General features: G+C 35.6%; 1 protein-coding gene and 2 non-coding genes across 5 annotated transcripts in view; all 3 read right to left on the bottom strand.

The window, feature by feature from the left end:
* Nucleotides 1-20,007, bottom strand: part of LOC136037112 (xaa-Pro aminopeptidase ApepP-like) — a 135,891-nt gene that overhangs the window by 66,275 nt on the left and 49,609 nt on the right. The gene's annotated exons all lie outside the window — the stretch shown is intronic.
* LOC136024582 (U5 spliceosomal RNA) lies at nt 9,817-9,936 on the bottom strand. Its single transcript, XR_010616849.1, has one exon. It is a non-coding gene; the product is annotated as a U5 spliceosomal RNA (small nuclear RNA).
* Nucleotides 10,779-10,940, bottom strand: LOC136024580 (U1 spliceosomal RNA). The gene has a single exon (XR_010616848.1). It is a non-coding gene; the product is annotated as a U1 spliceosomal RNA (small nuclear RNA).

The raw sequence follows: 20,007 nt of genomic DNA, 5'->3' as shown, positions 1-20,007 counted from the left end.
GGATGTTTTTGAATTAATGCATGTTTTGATTTTGGCTCTCTGCAGATGAACAATTAAAACGAAATGTGCATATTTATATTTTTGGCTAAATGGCTTTCTCATAATTTTGATCGAAAGATTTTGACAAAAAAAGGAGCGGGGAAGCAGGCCTAGTTGCCCTCCAGTTTTTTGGTTACTTAAAAAGGCAACTAGAACTTCTAATTTCTTAAGAACATTTTTTTTAGTAAAAGATATACGTAGCTTACGAATTAGCTTACGTAACGAACTTCTGTATTCGTTTGTTTTTATTACGTATATGAAGGGGTCCACCCCCTCGTCAGTACCCCACTCTTTACACTAAGGCTTAAATTTTGTCCCAAGTCCTTAAGAATGACCCCTGAATCACAAAGTCTGTAGAATAAATAGTTGAAATGACTAAAAATACTTAACTGTAAAGAGCGAGGTATTAGGAGGAAGTGAACCCTTCATATGCGTAATATTTCCTGTTCGTTTTAAGTTTCAATGCTGCTCCTATCTTTCTGTTGAATTTTTTTTTTCATTTTTTTTTTTTTTTTTTTTTTTAATAATGCTAGAAAATCCTGCACTCCGTTCATGGAAATTTTGTTCCCCTCCAAGGTCAGTCTCCCAAATATATTTCCCTCTTCTCAACCCCTCCCCCAACAACCAAAAAATCCCCCTGAAAACGTATGTACACTTCCTAATAACCATTACTATACGTAAGCACTGGTCCAAGTTTGTAACTTGTGGCCCAACCCACGGGAACTGTGGGGGAGTAAGTCGTCCCCCAAGACATAGTCATAAGGTTTTTCGACTATGTTGAATAAAATAGCTATCTCAGAATTTTGACCCGGTGACTTTGGGAAAATAATTAGCGTTGGAGGGGGCCTAGGTGCCCTCCAATTTTTTTGGTCACTTAAAAAGGGCACTAAAACTTTTCATTTTCGTTAGAATGAGCCTTCTCGCAATAGTCTAGGACCACTGGGTCGATACGATCACCCCTGGGGGAAAAAACACAAAATCAAACAAACAAATAAACACGCATCCGTCATCTGCCTTCTGCCAGAACACAATATTACAATACAAAACACACGTATTACAATGTATTACAATATACAAAACACAAAAAAAATACAATATTCCACATTTTTATAGATAGGAGCTTGAAACCACTACAGTACGGTTTTCTGATACGCTGAATCTGATGGGGTGATTTTCGTTAAGATTCTATGACTTTTAGAGGGTGTTTCCCCCTACTTTCTAAAATAAGGCAAATTGTCTCAGATTCGCAAACTTTTGATTGGTAAGACTAAACTTGATGAAACTTATATATCTATAATCAACATTAAAATGTGATTCTTTTGATGAAGCTATTGGTATAAACATTCTGTTTTTTAGAGTTGTGGTTACTGTTGAGCCGGGTCGCTCTATATTACAGTTCGTTACCACGAACTGTTTGATATATTACATCAAACATTTTCTTTCACTTCCTTTATCCACTCCATCGTTTTTTCCCCCATCTAATTGAGTGCATATGCTCCCGATACTGCTGGAAAGATGTTCGGAGTAATATAATACTTCAAGCCAAAAAATGTCGTTTTTTTGTGATTTACGGCTGCGATTTACTGCTTTTTTTTCAGACCAGAAAACCGGTCCAAAATCTGTCCTAAATGACGTTTTTTATACATTTCAGTGGCTTTAATTGAATTTTAATCCTGTATTCTCACAGAATATTGCTGAAAATCCGTCGCTGAGATCCGTTGGCTACCAACGGTGGGTATGCTGAACCAAATTTCCACTGATGTTCTTGATCATTATTTACGCTTATGTGTTCGCAGTAAACTGAAAACCTTTTCCCATTAGATTGAGCATCAAAAATGCTTCTACTGTCACATCGGCAGCGGCGTTTTCTCTGTGAAGAGATTGTATATAAATCCCCCGTTTCCACTTTATGAGGATCTCAGGCGAGGACACGCTCTTGTAGCCCCAACCTAATATACGCTAATTTCTACAAACAATAAAGAAAAAAAATCTTTGAAATTGAAACTGATCAAAGAAGTGAACATGGGGGTTATGGTCTAACGTGTATTCAAGATTTAAATTTGAAACAAAACTATTCTCCGAAATGCCTTTAAAAGATCGACAAATAGCACAATAAAGGTCATTACAGTCACTATCTTTTAAATTCGCCTAAATATTTAGATAACAACATCTTTTATTTTTAAAATCGAAACTGGCTTTTAAAATCAACGTTTTTATAACCACAATGTTTCAAATTGAAAATAGCCCCAATTTTTCCAAAAACACAATAAGTATATATTATAGCCCATCGGGGGGGGATCAAAGCAAAAATTAGGAATTGTATGAGTAATAATCGAATAATGTAAATAAGTTGTTTTCAAAGTTCATAGTTATTGTTTTAGAAGTGGGCATGAGCAAGGATGATGCCCTGTTTCTTTTTCGCAGACCATTTATTTATTTTTCAAAAAACCTTTTAATCTTTCTATTTGGGGCTTTGTTTAGCATAGGCCTCCTTGTGAGGGATTGGTAACTTTTTCTGGGCCCTTATTTTATTTTTAAGAACCTTTCCCGAAGGTTTACTTTTTCAGTTTTTGAGCAACCAGAACAGCGATGGGGACGAGAAGTCTTTTTTATGTAGACAAGTACAGCAGATTCCAAAGTTAAAAAAAGTATCTTTCTTCAGCTACGACAAATATAATTAAAACAATCCAAATAACCTGGAGAAACTCGTATGTAATGGCCCTGACAAGTCTTTAATTAGTGACATGTCTTTTAGACTGAATTGACACGGCTAATATCAGTACAAAAATACTGAATTGTTCCATATTGTAATGTATTTATTTAAATGTATCAAATTTTGTGTGATTGTCTTAGACTCTACCAGCAGAAGTGAAATGTACCAAAATGGTACAACTGTACCGCTGTTGGCAGCACTGATCAGGAGACAATCAAGATATAATGATGGCAGGAAAAATCAGTGATACAATACAAATGCTGAATTTTTGAACAAATTCCAACCAGAAAAACGAATAGGCTAAGCCTAATTGGTAAATATGCAGTTCAAAACATAATTTGGCTAATATGTACGTGGATATATCACTTGATGATTTTTTTATGCTGTTTCGTAATTCAATAATTGATTCTGTGTAAAATTTTCAGCCCTTAAAAGGTTAAAAGGGCTCAAAAATGTCTTTAGTAACCAAAATTTTAAAAATATGTTAATAAAAAAACATGCTCCTGGGAGAGAATTGTCATTTTTAGCCGAGTCATTATTTTCCTTAGTCTTAATAGTCTAATTTCGATTAGAACATCTTCCCTTTCCCTGAAAGATTATTCAGTTCCTTGAAAAAACCTAGCCTATACTTCTGAATCTATGTTAATGTGAGCCTATGTTTACTTTATCTGAGGAATTATTTTTTTATCATTTCTGAGGCTCAATCTGTTCCTAGCGCCCACGAGCCTTTGTATTGATTAAATAAAAAAAAAAAACTAATTTTTTAGCTGAAAGTAAGGAGCGGCATTAAAACTTAAAACGAACAGAAATTACTCCGTATATAAAATGGGTTGTCCCCTCCGCAATCCCTCGCTCTTTACGCTAAAGCTTTTAATTGTTTTAAAAAGTAGAATTGTGGCAAAGAGTCAAACTTTAGCGTAAAGAGCGAGGGATTGCGGAGGGGACAACCCATTTTATATACGGAGTAATTTCTGTTCGTTTTAAGTTTTAATGTCACTCCTTACTTTCAGCTAAAAAATTAGTTGGCTCTCCGCACATAAATTATTCAAATGAAATTTGTATATCAATTCTTCTTTTGGCTAAATGGCTTTCTCTTAGTTTTGATCAGACGATTTTGTTGAAATAAGGGGTGGAGAAGGAGGCCTAGTTGCCCTCCAATTTTTCAAAAGGCAACTAGAACTTTTAATTTTTAACGAACGTTTTTATTAGTAAAAAATATACGTAACTTATAAATTAGCAACTTAAGTAACAAACTTTCATAATCTTATATTTTTATTATGTATACGAGGGGGTTTGTATCCTCTTTAATACCTCGCTCTTTACACTAAATCTTAAGTTTTGTCCCGATTCTTTAAGAATGACCCCTGAATCAGAAAGGCCGTAGAATAAATAGTTGAAATTACTAAAAATACTTTAGCATAAAGAGCAAGGTATTTATCTCCTCCTAAATATCTCGCTCTTTATGCTAAAGTATTTTTAGAACCCCTCATATGCGTAATAATCTCTGTTCGTTTTAAGTTTCAATGCTACTCCTTCCTTTCATTTGAAAAAACGTTTTCATGTTTATTTTTCATTGTTTTCTTATAGTAATGCTAGAAAATCATGCGCCCTTTTCCTTGAATTTTTCTTCCCCATGACAGATTCCTCCAAGGAAAGATCCTCCAACATAGCCCCCTCCCCTCAGCCCCACCCCCCAAACAAAATAAAATCCCCCTGAAAACGTCTGTACACTTCCCAATAACCATTACTATATGTAAACACTGGTCAAAGTTTGTAACTTGCAGCCCCTCCCCCAGGGATTCTGGGGGAGTAAATCATCCCCAAATACACAGTTATTATGATTTTCAACTATGCTAAACAAAATGGCTATCTCAAAATTTTGATCCGTTGACTTTGGGAAAAAAATGAGCGTGGGAGGGGGCCTAGATGCCCTCCAATTTTTCGGTCACTTAAAAAGGGCACCAGAACTTTTCATTTCCGTTAGAATTAGCCCTCTTGCGGCATTCTAGGACCACTTGGTCGATACGATGACCCCTGGGAAAAAGAAAAAAGAAAAAAAAAAAAACAAACAAATAAACACGCACCCGTGATTTGTCTTCTGGCAAAAAATACAAAATTCCACATTTTTGTAGATAGGAGCTTGAAACTTCTACAGTATGGTTCTCTCATATGCTGGGTGTTTCCTCCTATTTTCTTAATTAAGGCAAATTTTCTCACGCTCGTAACTTTTGATGGGTAAGACTAAACTTGATGAAACTTATATATTTAAAATCAGCATTAAAATGCGATTCTTTTGATGTAGCTATTGATATCAAAATTCAATTTTTTAGAGTTTTGGTTACTATTGAGCCGGGTCGCTCCTTACTACAGTTCGTTACCACGAACTGTTTGATTTTGAATTTGTAGCTCTAGCGAATCCGAGTGTCAAACAGACACAGACAAGCCCAAATAACCCCATTCCTTTGCAACAGTAAATAAAACAAAATGTTTCTAACTGAACGTAAGGAGCGACAGTAAAACTCAAAACGGACAGAGATTATTCCGTATACGAAAGGGGCTTTCCCCTCCTCAACACCCCGCTCTTTATTGTAAAGTTTAACTCTTTCTCACAACTCTGCCTTATAAACAATAAAAAACTTTAGCGTAAAGAGTGGGACGTTAAGGAGAGGACAGCCCCTTTCATATATGGAATAATTTCCATTCGATGTAAGTTTTAATGTCGCTTCTTACTTTCCGTTAAAAAAACTTGCTATTTAAAATTTAATTTCTTAAAATTTTTGAATTAGTGCAGGTTTTGCATTTGGTTCACCGTACATGAATAATTAAAACGAAATTTGTATATTAATTTTACTTTTTTTGAAGTAGCAATAACATTATAATAACCTAAGTTTGATTTATGGTTCCAACGCAATTTGTGCAAATTGGTGCACATTGTATTCGATCTCTTTAGATCTGACAGAATTAAGTGTTTACGCAACGGTTACAAACAATAACGTAAACCAATGAGGTAGTTTCATAATAATTAGTATCACCTATGGTATTTTAATCCTGAAAAGTTACGGATAGCTTTATAATATCAACTAGATTATATAAGATATTGTTCCAAGTTTTCATCCGTCACGATGTCTACGATTGAAAAGGATTAAGTTCAACTGGCTGCAATGTGAATTTATTCCCTTCTTTCAATATTATTTTGTAGTTGTTGTTTTTTCAACGCTGATGAATAGCCTTGATCATGTGATTACTGATCGATAGCGAAGAAACAAAACCAAAGTGTTGCTCTCGGAACACTTTAGTCGGCGAAGCCGCAACACTTCACGTTGCCCGGGCAACGTAGGTCTAGTTTTTGTTTAATTTCTAATCGCCTTTCAAGTAAGGTCGCAAAATCCAGCTCCATGGAAAATTCCCTTCCTCCACGAGAAATTTCTCCATGGAAAGAACGTCTCACGAAACTGAAATTAGGAATATTTGCCGAACTAATTTCGTAAGGCTCAGTAATTAAATGGCCAAAGAGGTTGAAACTATCTAACAGTTTGTGGTAACAAACTGTAGTAAGGAGCGACCCAGCTCAATAGTAACCGAAACTCTAAAAAACCGAATTTTTGTACCAATAGTTACATCAAAAGAACGACATTTCAATGCTCATTTTAAATATATGAGTTTCATCAAGTTTAGTCTTACTCTTCAAAAGTTAGAAGCCTAAGAAAATTTGCCTTGTTTTAAAATATAGGGGAAAACACTCCTTAAAAGTCATAGAATCTTAACGAACATCACACAGTCAGATTCAGTGTATCTGAGAACTCTACGGTAGAAGTTTGAAGCTCCTATCTACAAAAATTTGGGATTTTCTATTTTTTGCCACAAGACAGATCAAGGATGCGTGTTTATTTGTTCTTTTTTTTAGGGGTGATCGTATCAACCAAGTGGTCCTAGAAAGTCGCGAGAAGGACCATTCAAACGAAAATTAACAGTTCTAGTGCCCTTTTTAAGTCACCAAATTTTGTTCAGATTTCTTTTGCAATGCTTTGCATTTTACTTCTTAGACTAAACAAATTACGTGGCTATGCTGTACAGATAATAAATCCAGAAATAGTTACTTTCTAAGACGAAACAAAAGAAAACTAAATGTAACTTGGACTTGGCTCGCTCTTAAACCATCTAAGGGCTTAAGAAATAAACACAAGAATCGTTTCCATCAAATCTCGTACAGGCCCATTGGCCCATCACAAAGTCTTCTCCCTCTGGAGACAAAATAGATTTCTGTAAAATTTAGGACGGTTCTGCAGAAAGGCCTGCTAAAGAAACAAGGGCCAGTCCTGACCATACCAATTCCTTGTACCAAAATATGTTGTAGAATACATTTTAGTCATCAACTAAATGAATTCATTGCTCATTGAAAGATTTTAATATATATATATATATATATATATATATATATATATATATATATATATATATATATATATATATATTATATATATATATATATATATATATATATATATATATATATATATATATATATATATATATATATATATATATAAGAGAGAGAGAGAGAGAGAGAGACCAAGGAATCATTAGTTAAGCTGTTAGAATGCCATAGTTCAGACTCCCCGAATGTATCAACAAAAATAAAACTTTGAGGTGGTAAATCACAGGGATTTTGTGTTATATTTTCATTTAGGCTCCAGGCTTTTTCATCCTCACAGACCGGTTTCTTGGTCTCCCTTCACATGGAGAATCGCCTGTTGATTCTCTTTTCCCTTCACACAGAGAATTGTCTCTTGAATCGTGTTCTCCCGCCAGACAGAGTATTGTGTCTAAAAACCAATGGAATCCCCAAATGAAAGGATTTGCCCCAGTAAGATCTTAAAACTCCTTATTTTAGAGGAACCCCCTAAACTGGAATGGAAATATGGTTCTTAGACGAGGGAAGAATGAGGGCCCTAAGAGAATATAGACTCAAGAGCACCTAGGACTTGGCACGCTATTGCACCAAACCAAGAGTGCCTTCGAGCACCCCTTACCCGCTTAAAAGTAGCTTCCCTGGATGTAATCTGCAAAAGATAACAACATACATTTAGCCAGCCACCTGGCAACTGCAGAGATATAGGCAACTAGGCGACTAACAACAATAATCACGTCTACTTCACTATAAACATAGCCTATTTAGACACCCTTGGAAAGTGTGCCATACTTCAAAATTACTGTCACTTTTTGCTATCTGCCCATAACTTCACAATTGGTTTAAATTTTTTGAAAGATTGGATTTTTGTCCATAAATTAAACGAAAAAAACAAGTTTTTTAAATGAAAGTAAGGAGCGACATTAAAACTTAAAACGAACAGAAATTACTCCGTATATGAAAGGGGCTTTTCCTCCTCAACGCCCCGTTTTTTACGCTAAAGCTTGACTCTTTCTCTTAACTCTACATTTTAAAACAGTAAAAAACTTTAGCGTAAAGAGCGGGGCGTTCAGGAGGAAAAGCCCCTTTCATTTACGGAGTAATTTCTATTCGTTTTAAGTTTTAATGTCGCTTTTGTTTTTTTGTTGAACTTGTTTTTTTGTTTAATTTCTGGACGTTTTTGAATTAATGCATTTTTTTTTATCTTGGCTCTCCGCGCATAAATAATTAAAACGAAATTTGCATAATTTTTTGGGGCTAAATGGCTTTTTCATAGTTTTAATCGGAAGATTTTGAGAAAAAAGGAGCGTCAGAGGAGGCCTAGTTGCCCTCCAATTTTTTGATTACTTAAAGAGGCAACTATAATTATTAATTTCTTACGAACATTTTCATAAGTAAAAAATATACGTAAATTACGAATTAACTTACGTATCGAACTTCTATATTCGTATGTTTTTATTGCGTATATAAGGGGGCTCACCCCTCGTCGATACCTCGCTCTTTACACTAAAGCTTATATTTTGTCCCAATTCCTTAAGAATGACCCCTGAATCACAAAGGCCGTAGAATAAATAGTTGAAATTACTAAAAATACTTTAATGTAAAGAGCGAGGTATTACGAGGAGGTAAACCCCTCATATGCGTAATAATTTCTGTTCGTTTTAATTTCTAATACTGCTCCTCACTTTCAGTAGAAAAAACTTTTCATATTTATTTTTTCATTGTTTTTTTAATAATACTAGAAAATCCTGCACCCCCTCCATTGAAAGTCTCTTCCCCCATGAGAAGTTCCTCCACGGAAAGATCCTCCCACATACCCCCCCCCCCTCATCAACTCTCCCCCAAACCCAAAAAATCCCCCTGAAAACATCTGTACACTTCCCAGTAACCATTACTATATGTAAACACAGGTCAAAGTTTGTAATTTGCAGCCCCTTCCACGGGGACTGCGGGGGAGTAAGTCGTCCCCAAAGGCATAGTTATTAGGTTTTTCGACTATGGTGAATAAAATGGCTATCTCAGAATTTTGATCCGTTGACTTTGGGGTAAAATTGAGCGTGGGAGGGGGCCTAAGTGTCCTCCAATTTTTTGGTCACTTAAAAAGGGAACTAGAACTTTTAACTTCAGTTAGAATGAGCCCTTAAGCGACATTCTAGGACCACTGAGTCGCTACGATCACCCCTGGGGGAAAAAATTAACAAATAAACACGCATCCGTGATTTGTCTTCTGGCAAAAAATGCGAAATTCCACATTTTTGTAGATAGGGACTTGAAACTTCTACAATATGGTTCTCTAATACGCTGAATCTGATGGTATGATTTTCGTTAAGATCGTACGACTTTTAGGGGGTATTTCCCCCTATTTTCTAAAATGAGGCAAATTTTCTCAGGTTCGTAACTTTTGACAGGTAAAACTAATCTTGATGAAACTTATATATTTAAAATCAACATTAAAATTCGATTCTTTTGATGTAACTATTGGCATCAAAATTCCATTTTTAGAGTTTTGGTTACTATTGAGCCTGGTCGCTCCTTACTACAGTTCGTTACCACGAACTGTTTGATGACTTCAACTATCCTGCATTTTCCAGGGTTACTTGTCTGACAACCCTAATCAAGAGATAAGTAGTCATAGAATTAAAACATACAACAATTGTGTAGACTTGTCTGCCTTTCAACATTCAAGATTTTTTTAAGACTCATCAAGTAACCCTCCCCACGGTAATCTTTAGTAAAAGGTAAAAGATTAACTCGATATGAGGAGAGGTTAGAGCTATGAAAATTGCTAAGGTTGACTTGGGTATATAAAAATAAATCGTAGTAAATCTTCGTGTTTTTTTAACAAGGTTCGAGAGCAATAAAAAATTCAATGTTGAATCAAAGAAATACGGCCCAAAAAATCATATGATGCGAAAACATATTCAATGAACAGCAATTCATGGGCAACTTTAATGACATACTACTAAAACTACATCCGCAGAAAACAACATAAATATTCAGTAATCAGGCCCAAAAATAATTGTAATGTAGCTGAATGGTCGATCAATTGCTGTAGCCAAAGGCTCCCCTATTAAAATATTCCAAGAAGCTTAGCGGTAGTGAAGGAATTCTTATTTTGATATGTTGCCAATGCAATTGACTTGATGAAATGTGTGGTGACCAAGGGCATTTCATTTTCTAAGACTAGCCTTTGTGACTTAATTTAAATTTCAGCAATTTGATTCGATTCCTAGTTCAATTTAAAACCAATTACTTTCGATAATTATGGAGTATTTTCAAAAACAAAATGCATCAGGAATTCAATCAGTTTAGGCAATTTAATTTAATTATGGTGACTGGTCATTGATAATATCATGTGCTTTAACACAAGACTAAGAAAATAAAATGTCTTTATTTAAGACATGTTCTGGAGAAAATTCTAGAACCACTTTCTGTAAAGTATACGCTTAACTCTCTCCGTAATGTTTTAAATATGTCAGGATATTAGTTTTTTTCAAAAGGGCCCAACAATCAAATTTACTTGGTCTTAACAACATCAATTTACATACTTTTTTTCTTTCAACTCACAAGGTGCAACATAATGTGGGCCCAAACGAAGAAACTTTTTCAATGTGTGGACAGGGGTCTGCGCTAACGCAGTCCCCAATTACCAAAATTTAAGCTATTGAGTTACCCCCATTCGGGGTAATCATAGGGTCAGCCGATCCAAAGTGCACTGGAAAGGCCTCACCCTGGGACAGCTTCCTTCATGATTAAGGCAGCTCTCAACCAGGTAAGATTGAATTGTTCACATTTTTCTAATATCTTTTGACATAAATCCGGTTGTTTTGAATGCCACTCGGAGACTCTAATTTATTAATCAGATGCAGCTTTACAAAACTTTTTCACAGCAGTGAATCAAGTCTCTAAATTATTTTTGAATATAGGAATGCCCCATTTTATTTTAATATACAAGCGTCTTGATCCTAGAAATGCAAGTTTACCTTTTTAAGAAAAGAAAATCAGGGGTTTATCACTCTCTTATCAATTTGACTGAAAAGTTGAAACTTTAATTTCTGAGAACCCAGTGACCGTTCTACTGACATTGCCAATTATTTTCTCTCTAACAATCATAGGGGGGCTTTAGAGACTTGATTCATTGCTGTGAAAAAGTTTTGTAAAGCTGCATCTGTTTAATAAATTAGAGTCTCTGAGTGGTACGAGCTATGGTACTATGGTACGCTGGCGAACGTATGATATTGAAAACTCCATTTTGCAAACCAAAATGGGAATGAAACAATTGGATACGGATTTCTCCTCTCTTATTGTGAATATAGAAATGGGAAAAATGCTGTGACATGTTAAGGCTGATGGAACTGCCGAAGAAGAAGCTACGATTATCTCTAGACTTCCAATTTAATAGTAAACCAATTTTGTCACACTCTTCTAATTTTTCTAGAAGTTTAATCGTTTTTAAATCGCTCATTCCTATTTTGGTTTCGGAACAACAAAACAAAATACTTTGAAGTGATTTTCATTGCTTTATTTTATGCGATAATAGACAAAATGTCTGATGATTTCATCTCTATTCAGCATTTAAGGTTCTATGTATATATGCCAGTCATCAGATAGTTCATGGTATCAGACTGTAACTAAGGAGCGACGTGGCTCAATAGCAGCGGCGGAATTCTTAATTCTTCAGCGACATGGTAAAATATATCTGCACTCTCAATCAGTGCTGCAACAAGTACTCCAAATTTTTACTTAAGTATCAAGTATTAAGTACTCATTGTTTTTTACTTAAATATCAAGTAATAAGTACTTTACAAATTCTTACTTAAGTATCAAGTACCAAGTACTTGCCAAAATTGTACTTAAGTAGTACTTCAAGTACTACTTGAAGTATTTATTATATGTATGTATATTCTATATATATATATATATATATATATATATATATATATATATATATATATATATATATATATATATATATATACGTTGGCGCGCTAGTGTTGGAATTCTGTGTCCAAGGGGCACGGGTTCAATCCCGGTTGTGACCTATTTATTTTGGGACGAGGGTCAGTGGCGTGACTCTGTAAGCTCAGCAAGAGTCGACCCAGCTCTAAATGGGTACCTGGAGAAATCTGGGGAAGGTAAGCAGGAAGGGTGTGTGAAAGCACAGGATGGTTGGCCCCCAACCCCCCCATTGCACTTCCGTGCTGATGGGCCATGAAACGGAAATCAGCACCACCGGTTTGGACCATAAGGGTCTAGTGCAGTCTTACTTACTTACTTATATATATATATATATATATATATATATATATATATATATATATATATATATATATATATATATATATATATATATATATATATATATATATATATATATATATATATATATATATATATATATATATATATATATATATATATATATATATATATATATCTAATATCAAGCCCATGCTACCTTTTTGTTAAAGCCATTCTGAAGGCTTCTTAGCCCTTTCCCTGGCATATAAAACGTCCCCTGTCATTCCTCTCTTGGAAATCTTAATCAAGAACCAGAATTTCCGTTTTATCGTTTTTAACCATTTCCCTTATTTTGCTGGTACACGCCCAATGAAGTCAAAAAAAAAAAATCTTAACCAATTTTGAACACAACGCCTTGAAAGGAAAACACCATCAAAACAACTAAGTACAGTTAAAAATCTCCTGATTTGATCAGACAGATCATATGACAGGATTAACACAGTGCACATAGAGTTGAACTTCTGGCGATTAATGTTCAGTCAAATCTGGCATATTTGAAAAAATGCAGGGTTATTCTGGAACATGTCAGAATGGTGGAAAAATATTGAAAATAAAAAAATAAACTTTGGATTGGCTTTAAAACAGATAAAAGGTAATAAAGTAGTTCATTCTCAGATTCAATAAGTAAAAACCTTAGCAAAAAAAAAACTCAAATTTAAAAGTAAGGAGTCAAGTGAGTCGGTTGCAGACTTTTTTAATAAGAGAAATCAAAGCTCAATAAAAAGGAGCAGAAAAATCCGCACTTTTGGCAGCTAGCTGAAGGTCACTGGCTGTCAGCGTGCTCAAAGAAAAGAAGAGTATGAAAATGAAGTCTTGATTCACACTTTCATGACATGTCTCGCCCTCGGCACCTTTACCAGGAAACTGCATCAAGTTTTCAAGTTAAATTTCAGACGCGCTACGAAAATGTATGGCATCTATATCCTTTGGCTGGGTTTCACTCAAGCAGGCCGCATACTGTGTAGTCAATTCAGATGGTCGGTAAAACTCCCTACAAACATATATTATAAAATCACGGGCCTGAAGCAAGCCCGCTGATTCAGACGCATTCCCTGCGGCTGGTGAAACTGCAGAATATTGCAAAAGTTGCAACCTATCTATTTCTAGCAGCAGTTTTCACACCATAAAGTGAACCATGAGACTAAGTCGGAAATCTCCCGAGAAAAAGGAATAAAACAAGAGCTAAGAGCTCATATTGCACTTGTGACGAGGTCGGAAGAGCCAAGAGCTCATATGGCATGGCATGAGCTCTAGCAAAATTATAAGAATCAATAGATAAATTTAAAAGAAAAATCAGAGGCTTTATGCCGTTCAGGATTTAAAATAAGAGCTCTGAGATACAAGGTCCTTTTAAATATCAAAATTCATTAAGATCTGGTCACCCACTCGCAAGTTAAAAATACCTTATTTTTTCAAATTTGTCCTATTCCTTCAACCCCCCCCCCAGATATTCAGATCGGGAAAACAACTTTATCAAGTCAATTTATGCAGGTTCCTGACCAACCTACCGATTTTCATCGTCCTAGCACGTCCAGAAGAACTGAACTCGCCAAAGCACTGGACCCCCTAACTCCCCCAAAAAGAGTGAATCCAGTCCGGTTTCGTCAATTCGGACTGGACATTCGGTTTCGTCAATCTGGATATCTACGACATTTTCTTATTCTACCCACAAAGTTTCATCCCGATCTCTCCATTCTAAGCATTATCCAAGATTTCCGGTTTACCCCTCCATCTTTCCCCCAATGTGACCAGAACTGGCCTGGGTTTAAAATAAGAGCTCTGATATATGAGTTCCTTCTAAATATCAAATTCAAAATTACCTCACGAATGGTCACCCGCTCTTAAGTTAAAAATACCTCAATTTTTGTAATTTTCCGAATTAACACCCCTTCCAACTCCCCCAAAGAGAGCGAATCCGTTTCGGTTATGTCAATAACGTATCTAGGATTTGTTCTCATTCTTCCCACCAAGTTTCATCCCGATCTCTCCACTCTAAGCGTTTTCCAAGAATTCAGGTCCCCCCCCCCCCCAACGCCCCCAATGACACTGGATCTGATCGGGATTTGAAACATGATATCTGAGTTACGAGGTCTTTCCAAATATGAAATTTCATCCGATGAAATTCAAGATCCGATCACTCCTTCGTAAGTTAAAATACCACATTATTTTCAAATTTTTCAGAATTAGCCCTCCTCCCAACTCCCCACAAGATATTAAATCCGTTCTGGTTATGTCAATCACGTATCTAGGACTTGTGCTTATTTTTCCCACTAAGTTTCATCCCGATCCCTCCACTCTAAGCATTTTCCAAGATTTTAGGTTTCCCTTCCAAATCCCCCCAATGTCACCTGATCCAGTCGGAATTTAAAATAAGAGCTCTGAGACATGATATAATACTAAATATCAAATTTAATTAAAATCCGATCACCCGTTCGTAAGCTAAAAATACTTCATTTTTTCTAATTTTCCTAAATTAACCGTCCCCCACTCCTCCCAGATGGTCAAATTGGGGAAACAACTACTTTTAATTTAATTTGGTATGGGTCCCTGATACGCCTGCCACGTTTCATCGTCCTAGCTTATCTAGAGGTGCCTAAACTAACAAAACCGGGACCGACAGAATTTGCGATTGCTATACGTCACTTGGTAAATACCAAGTGCCATACAAAGTAATTTTTTTCTGAGGATGGGACATTTGGTTGAAGGTTGGCTTCAGTATGGCTTATTTTGGAAAAGGGTTATTTCCAGGCTTTGGGCAAGCCACGGGTGGAAGTAGTTATAGGCCCTACTAAATTGAAGGAAAACTCGACTTTCTTCAAACTTGAAACCCCCTCCCCCTCACCCTATTTGAGATAGGGCTTGTGATATCAGAGCTCGATAGGAGCCCTAGTCCTAGTCATCTTTGGTCTAACTTTCATTTGGATCCGTTGCTCAATTCGCAAGTTGTACTAAATTAAACAAAAAGCTTGACTTTTTTCAGCACTTAAAACCCACTCCCCCTTGTTCTATTTGAGCTAGGGTTATCATATAAAAACTTGATGCCTGTCATGGTCTTAGGCATCATTGATTCAATCTTCATTGAGATCCGTCACTCCCCTCACAAGTTACACTGAATTAAATACCCCCTCCCCCTAATTAAGCTAGAGTCTTCATCTCCAAACATTATGCGTCTTATGGTTTTGGTATCTTTGGCTTGACTTTCATTGAGATCCCTTACTTCATTCGCAAGTTAAACTTAGTCAAACAAAAAACTCAACTTTTTAGCTCTTAAAGTCCCTTTCCCCTCGCCCTAATTAAGCTTGGGTCTCCATCCAAGAACTCAATGCATATCATACTCTTAGGCATCTTTATTCAATTTTCGTCGAAATTCATCTTTCCATTTGCAAGTTACACTGAATTAAATGAAAAACTAAAAATTTTTTTAACACTTAAAGCCCCCTCGCCCTAATTAAGCTCAATTTTAATACAAATCTGACTGGCAGTTCTCCCGCTATACCCGATTGCACAGACGGGCGGACAGACAGACAGATCTGAAAAACCTATTTTGATGGATATTTTCCACTATCCAAATAGGTGATGATGCCTGGATAATGATATGCTATTCTTTTCCTTTTTTGGATCCAATCAGCCAACATGGCTACCTAAGACGTTGCAAAATCTGTCTGTCCGTCTGTCTGTCTGGCCGTCCGTCTGTGTAATCAAATACAAGGGGAGAGCCGCTGATCAGATTTGGATGAAAATTTGGATGGCTGCATTTGGTGCCAAGGATCATGAGACACATTAAGTTGAAAGATGAAGAACCTATCTCAAATAGAATAGGGGGGGAGAGGGATTTACCTACTAAAAACAGTTTTTCGTTTAATTCAGAGTAACTTACCAATGGAGTGATGGATCTGAATGAAAATTGAAAATGAAAATATCAAGTTTTGAGTAGAAGACCCTAGCTCAAATATAACAAGGGAGAGTGGGTTTGAATTCCTGAAAAAATTTAAGTTTTCTGTTTAATTTAGTATAGCTTGCAAATGGAGTAACGGATCTAACCAGACTAAACAAAAGATGCCTAAGATCAGGGCTCATATCAAGTTCTGGTATCACAAACCCTATCTTAAATAGGGCGAGGGGGAGAGGGTTTCAAGTTTTAAGAAAGTTGAGTTTTGCTTTAATTTAGTAGGGCCTATAACTTATGAATGGAGTGACAAATCTGAAGCCAGATTCGTCTGAATACCTGAATTTACTGGAATGAATTAGACAAAATAGCACTGAATTGGATCCAGCTAGAATTCCCTAGATTTGTTTATTGCAGACAGCATTTAGATGGGCAAAGATTCATAGCTTCAGTAGTTTTACCAATAATATGGTCCTGAAGATGATGAAATGGTAGAAATCTAGTTCAGTCGAGAAGATGACAAAACTTAAACACTAATATCAGAAATATAAGCCCGAATGGACTACAGTATTAGCACAAAACAAGGGATTTTAGCTCACTGTCGACCAGTGAACTGTGAAATAATTACAATTCTTTATTATACAACTTTTAAAAAAAATTAAACCAAGTGTTAATCATATAATTTTTTTCGTCAAAAACAAATACCTTATTTCACATCCAAAAATAGGGCATGGAGCTATATCTGAGTTTACTTTAAATCTAAAGGTGATGTTTTCTTGTACATTGCCAGAGCACACACACAAAATTTTCGTGTCAAAGCTAAAGTATTTGAAAAAGAAGTACATTAACAGTATCTTAAGCAATAAGTATTTCGTAATCTTACTTAAGTATCAAGTAATAAGTACACCCTAGAGTTTTTACTTAAGTACAAGTAATGGAAAATTTTACTTAAGTAGTACTTCAAGTAAGTGACAGCACAGCTCTCAATGTTATAATATATACCAAAGTTAATCCGGCTTAAGATTGAACTATTGTACACTGGTCAGATGCCAAATCAATACTGTTTTGTAAGGCATAGTAGCAAAACAGCAAAAGAGGTTGAACCATTTTTTATGAAAATGAATGTAATAAGTTGAGCAATTCTCAAATGCATGAAATGAATGATAGAAGAGATCTTTAAAAGAAATACGTAATAATTTATGTTTACTTTAAGTTTTAATGTTATTCCTTACTTTCAAATGGATTTTTTTCTAACAACAACCACAAGCCGAAGACATACAATATCTTCAGTTTATCAAACAGTTCGTGGTAACGAACTCTAGTAAGGAGCGACCCGGCTCAATAGTGACCAAAACTCTAAAAAATGGAATTTTGATACCAATAGCTACCTCAAAAGAATTGTATTTTAATGCTGATTTTAAATATATAAGTTTCAACATGTTTAGTATTACCCATCATAAGTTACGAGCCTGAGAAAATTTGCCTTATTTTAGAAAATAGGGGGAAAGACCCCGTAAAAGTCATAGAATCTTAACACAAATGACATCATCAGATTCAGCATATCAGAGAACCATACTGTAGAAGTTTCAACATCTACAAAATGTGAATATTATATATCTACAAAAATGTGAAATTTTGTATTTTTTGCCAGAAGACGAAAATCACGATGACGGATGCGTGTTTATTTGTTTGTTTGTTTTTTTTTGTTTTTTTTGTTTGTTTTTTTCCGAGGGGTGATCGTACCGACCCAGTGATCCTAGAATGTTGCGAGAGGGCAAATTCAAACGCAAATGAAGAGTTCTAGCACCCTTTTTAAGTGACCAAAAAAATTGGAGGGCACAAAGGCCCCCTCCCACGCTAATTATTTTACCAAAGTCAACTGATCAAAATTCTGAGATAGTCATTTTATTTAGAATAGTCAAAAAACCTTATAACTATGTCTTTAGGGACGACTTACTCACCCACAGTCCCCGTGGGAGGGGCTACAAGCTACAAACTTTGACCAGTGCTTACATATAGTAATGGTTATTGGGAAGTGTACAGACGTTTTCAGGGGGATTTTGTGGTTGGTGGGAGGGGTTGAGAAGAGGGGGATATGTTGGGGGAACTTTCCATCGAGAAATTTGTCATGGGGGAAGAAAATTTTTATGAAGGGAGCGCAGGATTTTTCTAGCACTATTTAAAAACAAAACAATGGAAAAATATATATGAAAAGTTTTTTCAACTCGAAGTAAGGAGAAGCATTAAAACTTAAAACGAACATAAATTATTACGCATATGAGGGGCTCACCTCCTACTAATACCTCGCTCTTTATGCTAAAGTATTTTTAGTAGTTTATTTTTAGTGTAAAGAGCGAGGTACTGACAAGGGGGTGAACCCCCTCATATATTCAATAAAAACATAAGAATACAAAAGTTCGTTACGTAAGCTAATTTATAAGTTACGTATGTCTTTTACTAATAAAAACATTCGTAAAAAATTAAAAGTTCTAGTTGCCTTTTTAAGTAACCAAAAATCGGAGGGCAACTAGGCTTCCTCCCCCGCTCCTTTTTTTCTCAAAATCATTCGATCAAAACTATGAGAGCCATTTAGCTCAAAAAATAAATATGCAAATTTCATTTTAATTATTCCTCTGCTGAGAGCCAAAATCAAAACATGCATTGATTCAAAAACGTTCAGAAATTAAATATAAAAAAAACAAGTTTTTTTTAACTGAAAGTAAGGAGCGACATTAAAACTTAAAACGAACAGAAATTACTTCATATATGAAAAGGGCTGCTTCCTCATCAGCGCCCTGCTCTTCACGCTGAAGTTTTTTACTGTTTTAAAAAGAAGAGTTGAGAGAAAGAGTCGAACTTTAGCGGAAAGAGCGGGGCGTTGATGAGGAAGCAGCCCCTTTCATATACAAAGTAATTTCTGTTCGTTTTAAGTTTTAATTTCGCTCCTTACTTTCAGTTAGAAAAACTTGTTTTTCTTAATATTTAATTATCACATAAAATTCATAGTTTTGAAGCTGCTGAAGGTGAAATTAAATGGTAAGATTAGCTGGAAAATAACACAAACAAATTATTGCTTATATCGACCATTATTTAGAAAAATTAGAATAGGGTGAACATTTTCATATACATAGTATGAGGGGGCTCACCCCCCTCGTAAATTCCACACTCCTTATTTTACTCCTTACCTTCAGTTAAAGATAACTTGTTCTTTATTTAATTTCTGATTGTTTTTTACCTAATACTGGGAAATCCACCTTCATGAAAATTCTCTTCCTCCATGAAGAATTCCTCCACAGAGAGGTCCTCCCACGAAACCGTCTCTTCCGGAACCCCCAAACCAAAAAAAATACCCCCTGAAAAGTCTATATACTTCCCAATAACCAATGCTAGGCTATATATAAACAATGGGCAAAGTTCACAGCGTGCAGCCTTACCTCCAGGGACTGTGAGGGATTAAGTCGTCCTCAAAGACATAGTTATTAGGTATTTCAACTATATTGAACAAAATGGCTATCTAATAGGAAAAGAAAGCGTAAGGGGGGCCTAGCTGCCACCAGTTTTTTTGTCACTTAAATAGGGCACTAAAATTTTTGATTTCCGTTCGAATGAGCCCTCTCTCGAAATTCTATTTTCACTGGGTCGACAAGTTCACTCCTGGGA

This window comes from Artemia franciscana, chromosome 2 (assembly GCF_032884065.1).
Source record: "Artemia franciscana chromosome 2, ASM3288406v1, whole genome shotgun sequence".
Classification (NCBI taxonomy): Eukaryota; Metazoa; Arthropoda; class Branchiopoda; order Anostraca; family Artemiidae; genus Artemia; species Artemia franciscana.
The sequence above is the reverse complement of the archived record's forward strand: the minus strand, read 5'-3'. Positions and strand labels throughout refer to the sequence as shown.